At 37.3% G+C, this 7,860-nt stretch overlaps 1 pseudogene; it reads left to right on the forward strand.

The window, feature by feature from the left end:
• The first annotated feature begins 4,877 nt into the window (after positions 1-4,877).
• Positions 4,878-7,277, forward strand: LOC149194567 (eukaryotic translation initiation factor 3 subunit A-like; annotated as a pseudogene).
• Positions 7,278-7,860: the final 583 nt, after the last annotated feature.

Below are 7,860 nucleotides of genomic sequence, written 5' to 3' on the forward strand. Positions count from 1 at the left end.
ATAATATAGATAGCCATAGCTCATCCTTGCCTCTAGGAGTCGAGCTCACATGTTTAGGAGCTGTTTCAACTAATTCTAAACTGAGAACTAGAAATTAGGCAAAAGAACAGCATGCCTCTAGAAACAAGGGAGATGATTCATTCAGTTTCAAATAACTTTTAAACTGATGAATCTACCTCTACAAGTGAACATTTGACATATTTACATCATGATCCATCAATGTACATTAAATTACATCACAAATTTGCCATTAGGAAAGTGAAAAAGTCAAACTGGCCAAAGCTGGGCAAAAAACAGAGCAATACTTGGTCAAACTGGCAATTTTTCCACTATGCGCCGTGCCTGATTCTCTATGTGTAGCACCTATTTGGACCCACTTTTGGAGGCCTTCCTGATGTCAAAATGAGCTCTAAGTGTGCTTGTTGGAAATTTCTGCCTGTCTACTTTCCAACCCAAGTAGAATGTTTCAATTTGGCCTCCATTTGCCCCTCCAAAAGTCAGTTCTCCCAACATTGCTTCCTATGTGTCAAAATAAGGGCAGTGAGGTCATTTTTGAGTGTTTTTGACCTTTTTGAGGGCTCAAAACCTGTCCAAATTTCTTGGCCATTGGTAGGCAAGCATATTTTTTCATGCAAAATCCAAAAATGCTAAGTTTTTGTGCTTTGGAGGCTCCTAGCAAAAGCGAGCACCACGTGGCGCGGCGCATAGGGCAGAAAATCCTGTTTTTTGAGAAAAAAATTTCAAAAATGCAAAATGTGCCCCAAATTTTTTGGAATTTGGGCTAAGTCTTCTCCATCAAACATTATGTTGGGCCAAGGAAGCCTCAGCCAATATCTAAAGTCCTTCATGCTCTTTTTGCCTCCTTGATGCTCTCTTCAACTTTGCCTTTAAACTCCTGATTCTCGCTTGGCACACCAAGTTCCTTGACAAGTAATGATATGACAGGTTTCTAAGCATATTCTTCTCATTGATGGCCTTTTCTAGCTTCCTCTCCAAGTGGATATTGGCTCTTTCAAGCCATGACTCCCTATCGGCATTAACCTCCTGCTCAAGTGAAGTGAACTCCACCCTCCTCCTTTGGGCAGCTTGGCGATTCTCCCGAATGTTTTGCAACTCCATAATCACTTGTTGGTCTTCAAGCTACTTATTCCTTTGCTCCAGGTACTGTATTGTCCATTGGGCTCTATCCAAGTTAATGGACAAGACATCAATGTCTACCTATTTCTCTTGAATGATTTCCTTGAGATTTATGCTTTGTGGGCCCATATCAGTATCATCACCCTCAATGAGAATGAAATCAGTCTCCCGCTCACCTGATGGTCCTTCCTCCTGTAGTGGCCTCTTGCCTTTGTCCTAAACCTATTGTGCTGATGACAGAAGTGAGGCCCCTTCCACCCTAGGTGGAGATAACACTCGCTTTGCTGCTGCAAACAACCATCTAGTGCCCTTCTGATAGGTGATAAACACTGGCATGCTAGCGGTCTATGTCTCATGACCCTCATGCTGATAAGAAGGTCCACCTGTCTCATGCAAAGCCTCTGAAGGTCCCTGTGGAGCTCTGAAAAACTCACGAGATATGAAGTCCTCCCAAGTGATGCCCTGTAAGCCAAGCTGATGAATGACCACAATTTTAATGAGAGCAAAATGGTAAATACTGTTGAACTGCTGCTGAGGAGTCTTGTGTTGCACTAGGGTGGTCATCTTCTCTATGTTTCGGCACATGAAGTAAGGGATGTTCATCATCCTTACCCTGGTAAAATGCATCAGCAGCCTAATATGATAAGCATACAAATGTGAAAACCGACCCTCACAGCTGAAATACCTCATGACCAATTTCATCAAAGGAGCATAAGCATCTTTGAGGTACCGGAAAAGAAATACTCTATTGAGTTGTCTCAAATAGCTAGGTTTGATGTATGGTTCATAATGTTGTCGGTCAATTTTCTGCCTCTTTTTCCATTTCTCTCCAATGTTGGGAATATCGGTTTCTAGTGAAATGGATTTTGGTGTTAATGTGAAAGTGATAACAGCTAGAGTGGCTTGACCATCATGTAAATGCAGCACAAACAAGCGAGCCAACTCATGATGAAATTGAATGCTAGCAACCTTCTCACAAAATTCATAACAGCACTGATGTTGGAAACAAGAGATGGCAAGAGGGTAGGCCTATAATTCAACAAGAGTGGTTGGTTCTTCTCTGATATGTTTGCCACCTCTATGGGGCCTCCTAGGTGCATGTACCTCTGTAGGTGAGTCATTGTGGGTCTCCTCTTCATAATCATATGAAGGATCAGATGCCATGTCTGCTAGTGGATGGACTGTTTTGAAGTTGTCTTGATGAGAAATAGGTGAGCTATGATGTGTTTGACTTTTTCCACCAAGGGAAACAGTGATATGAGGGAGGGGAAACAATGAGGGATTTAGGGACTATTGGGACAGGTTTAATTAGCGAAATAGGGAATGATTTGGGAGTTTTTCTATAGGACTAGGGTTTGGGAATTAGAGAGTATTTGGGACTTTGGGAAAGGGGATTTGGGATATGGAATTAGTGAATATAAGGGTGTGTGACTTTAGGGAATAGGGAAATCAAGGGAAAAATGGAGCAAGGGAATGTGAGGTGGGAGGAATAACTTGGCAACCAAATAGTTAATACAAAACCCTAGCACTGTTTTCCTTGGTAGGGTTTGATTTTTCTATCCAACACCATAAGAAAACCACCATCAAACAAGCAATAACCTTGGATGAAAAGCAATGGTGGGAGCCCAACTTACTTGTACAAGTGATAATCCACAAGTTTCGGGCGATTTGGAGCAAGTTTTTGAAGGTTCCGGGCTTGCGGGCTATGTGTGTCGTGCATCAAACCCAATGCGTCATGCCTGCTGAGTGCGCTGCGCTCGTGAAATTTTGAATTGAAGGTTGAAGCCCAGTGCGTCGCACCTGCTATGTGCGCCACGCCACCTGCCCAGTGCATCGTGCCCCTGTTTTTTGGCCGATTTTCACCAATTCCTCTCACTTGCTCACCAACATGACTTTGCCTTGCTTCCACTTTGTCTTGGAGTGCAAATGAACTTTTCAAATGAAGAAATGACTCATATATGGAGCTTTTAAATTTTTGGCTCATAAAACCCATTTTTGCAATGTTTTGAAAATGACTTTGTTTTTTGACTCTGTTTTTGGACTTTTTTCACTTTATTAAAACTTGTGATGGACTGAATGACCTGTGCTTTGTTTGTTTTGCAGGTAGTTGGAGCTACTGGGGCTAGGGAAAGAGACCAAGGTTACAGATGGAGTGATTCACATATGAAGAAAATCAAATTACATAAATTTGTACCATAAAAGCAAAAATACTCTGTAGACACATTTCTGAGCACTTGATGATGAAATTTATTGATGTTGGAACCTCCTCATGGCCTACTGGTTGTTATTGGACACTTTGAAACTCCTTTTGATGAAACCCTAATGAAACCATAGACCTAAATGGCAATGAAACCCTAAAACAAAAATCTTTGCAATCTCTAAGACAAAAGATGACCGTATATGCTTTGTAATGCACAAACATGAGCCGGCAGGTAGATAACATGAGGGAAACTGTAGGAAAACCACTACTGTCAGATGATCCATGCACCTAATGGAATGAAGCTGACTAAGCGGGACACCTAATATATATTGCAAAAAGAGGATTTGATCTCTGACAGAGGGATGAAGATACCGACACTAACAAAGGACATATGTAGTTTATTTTTCCCTTTTATCTAAAAAAATGAGCTTTTGAATCAAATTTAGTGTTTTTGGCATGAAAGTGAATCATTTTACTTGTTTCTACCAATACTCTCCACTTGTTGATTTGTGTGTCTAATGTTCCCATTGTTTAAAATGGTTTTCTCCTTTTTATGCTGGATTGCGGAAAATAAATTTTAATTTATGCTATTTTTAATGGTTGATATGACTATTTTGATCCATGGTATTTTTTATTATATAAATAGGATAGGGATATTCCATTGTTGTTTCGTTATAGTTTTGATTATTACAGTAAAATGATAACAAGTCTAGTACATTTTCTCTTTATTGCTTTACAATTGTTTTGTATTTTCACTTCAAAACCACTTAGGCAAGGACTATGTTTCAAGGTTCTATGAACTTCAACATTGAGATTTGAAATTTGGAGAACCTAAAAAAATATTTGAGGTTTGATGAACCTTATGGTCATTCACCAAGTCCATAGCTTAAGCTCATAAATAACATCATGTCACAACTCAAGCTTGTAGTCTATCCTAGCAGTTTCCAAGTCCATAGTAGCATATATATAGAAAATGTATATACTATATAGATGAACCTAATGGAAAACCTCATCAAAACCTCATCGAAAAAATTGAACTCGAATTAAACCTAATCATTGTTGAACCTGAACTTCAACCTGAAGTGTGTGACTTAGGGCAAGGATACACTTCCTGTCAAGGATGTACTCTTATGATTCCTCTCACATTCACTAATGAGAGGGCCTTTGCACTTTTATTATTTTACATAGAAAATTAAAAATTCTTAGGCAATTTGTCATTTATGTCCTGAGAGTGCATGAATATTCTTTCATCTTGTAATATTTCAGCAACCTTGGAGAATAATAATTAGTTATCAATGTTGAAACTTTCATGCTTCGACATAAGGAACAATGCATAAGAAGAACTTGTCTCACTATCTTAGGTATGAGTTCAAATATTTTAAGGAAATAGTTATAAAAAGTAAATGGAAATTTCTTAATACCTAGATGTGAACGCACGAAACCACAATAATCTATTTTTAGAAGTATAAATATGTGCCTAACCCTTTCAGTAATGATATAGAAGATTAATGAGCTTTATTGTAAACTGTATGCAAAGTTTATGAATGTTGTTCATGAGCAAGCATCATTCCAGGCACTTCACAACTTGATAACATCAAAGCATTACAGAGCATGGCAAAAGACATTGGAAAAGATAATGTTCAAATATGTGGAACTTTGTGTGGATATGAGGCATGGCAGGTTTGCAAAGGATGGACTTATTCAATATCACATTGTATGCCTGCAAATGAATGTCAGTTCCTTGGAGGAGGTTATCAAGTATTTCCTCCATCTCTCCAGTGAGAAGGTTGAATAGGCTCAAGCTCAAGCACAGGCATCTAAGATTGCTCTTGATGTTGAGGACTTAGAGGTAGAGAAGACACTAGAGGACTTGATGCTTAGTTATTTCAGTGGAGAGAAAAGGAAAGACAAGTCTGATCAGGAATTGGTTACCCCATGGTTTAAGTTTCTTTGGGAAACCTATAGGACCGTACTTGAAATACTTCGTGAATCATAACAATTCAAAGCTGGAAGCATCATATGCGGTGAGTGCATATTAACTAGTGTTGGAATAGATGGAACAATTGCTTAATTTGGATAATTTTATAGTAATGGTTGTTAACATGTATTCCACTTAATTCTTTCACTAACAACTCCAAATAGCCTGCCCCAATCCCAGCAGTGGATACATTGACATTGATTGATCCTCAACTATCTTGTTTTAGGAGCTTTAAATGTTTGTCTATGGCAAGTATGGCAGAGTTTGTTCTATATATTTTGTTTCAACGACAGAGTATATATTTTGTTTCAATGACAAAGACACATGTTGCACTCCTTCTAGCATGTGTAGTGGATATAACATCTAATGATTACATAAAGGAAAAATATTGTGTTGTTTTTTAGTTTCCTGTTAAAAAGTGTTTTGAATAAGGTCTTTATTCTAGTATGGCTAACTATAATCCTAATTGGATTGACAGATGACTACACATTGAGCCTTTCAGTTATGTTTGTAATATAAGTGCACAACAAAGTTCCGCCGGCTTAGTGAAATAATACACAAACATCTTGTGAATTTTAATAAGTACAGATATCAAAGAGACATGCCTAACGTGAATCTCCATGAGAGTTTGTAGCTTTACCTTGATACAATGTTTGAGCAACTGAAGGTTGCAACTGAGCTTGAGCTCTGGCAGGTTGGTGAGCTAATTTTTTTATTTGTAATATATTTTTGCCTTATACTATTTCTTATGATGGATGGCATATGATATGTAGGAAGCTTTTCACTCTATAGAAGATATTCATGGCCTTATGTGTATGGTCAAGATTTTGAAGAAGAATCCTAAACCTAAAATGATGACAATCTGTTGTTCAAAGTTAAAAAACATATTTTGGATATTAGAAAGTCATTTATATCATGCTTATGCATGGTACAAGCTCTATATCCTACAGAAAAGCTACAGTTGATGGTATCATCCAGAGTGTTGGTTTCCATTTCTATTATACCTTTGATCACAAGCATGGGGCTCACCATTTTTAAATGGAGAATGAGAAGGAAAGAAGTTCAAGAATGGCCAGTTTTTGGGATTTAGTTTGGATTCTAAAAGGGATACCAAAGAAGTGGTAATTTATTTCAATGAAAGGGCCTAAGTTCATCTATCAATTTTTGAGATGTTTGCATTTATATAGGTTTTTCCAGTATAAGTATTACATTTTATGCTTAGTTTAAGTAGTTTTCTTTATGAAATGGTAAGTAATAGGTATAGAGCTCATTAATGAATTTATTGATGAAATCAAGTCCTTCCTTCATGTTGCTGAGAAGTTAGAGCACATAGATATTCCGTTAAGCACTTTTTATGCTTGTATAATTTTTTGTTTTAGCAAGCTACATGGTTTCAATTATAACTAGATAGAATGTGGTGCAATATTAGGATACATTTTACTATATCTACTTATATTTATAGCTTATACTAAATTTCTGTACCATATAATCATAATGCGCTTCATTTTTTAATAATTCAAAAGCGTCTTCACCTCAAACTATTTGGTTCTACGTATCTCCATTATTGCTTATAAAAAGATGGTTTATGTTAACTTTTGCCTTCAAATATAAGTTAACATTTGAGGATATGTGAATATAAGTTAATTGTACTGACTTTAAAGGATATTTAGGCTCATGAAAAGAAACTTGAAACTTCTACTTATGTGGGTAACTTGTGTCTTTATTATATTTTAGGTTTCCAAAGGTGTCATTACATATGTTCTGCAAGAAGTGAAAAATTTATATCATCTATTGGAAAATGATTTCCACCCTTTAGGTATTGCTGAGAAGGTTCAATCACTACTAGGCAAGCTCTCTAAGCTTAGTGACAAGTTGTCTTCATCTTCTCTTGTCCCAAAAGTGAAATTGGAGCAACACATTCCTTCTTTAGAAATGCTAATTACTTTGAGAGTGTTACAGTAGGTGATGGGATTTAATGCCTACTTTCATTTCATGCATTCTATTATTCTATGGTGTGACTACTTGTGACTTGTAAATGTGGCCTACTATTAGAGTTACACAACTTACAAAATATGATGGAGAATTTAATTATTACTTTGTTCAGTTCATTTGCCTCTACTATTTTATGCCATATGGTGTGACAATATTGGATTTGGTATATTTCTTACAGTTTGGTGTTAAAGTGTAGATCTTCTCTGATCCAGATCTCTAGCCGAGTCTGCATCGACAAAGCCATGAATATCCAAAGCTCTGTCCAATTGTGGTCTTCCTTGATAGCACAAACCATAATCACTAGTGCCACGCAAATACTTGAAGACCCCCTTCACTGTTGTCCAATGCTCCTTCCTTGGTTTTGACATAAACCTACTCAATACTCCCAATGCATGTGCAATGTCTACTTTAGTACAAACCATCACATACATTAGGCTACCGACTGCACTTGCATATGGAACACGAGACATGTCCTCTTCCTCTTCTCATGACTTGGGACATTATTCAGCAGATAAATTTACACCTACAAGAATAGGAACCTTCACTGGTTTAC

This window comes from Pinus tabuliformis, chromosome 2_2 (genome assembly GCF_031772625.1).
Source record: "Pinus tabuliformis cultivar Carrire ecotype Pingquan chromosome 2_2, CPIR1, whole genome shotgun sequence".
Lineage (NCBI taxonomy): Eukaryota > Viridiplantae > Streptophyta > Pinopsida > Pinales > Pinaceae > Pinus > Pinus tabuliformis.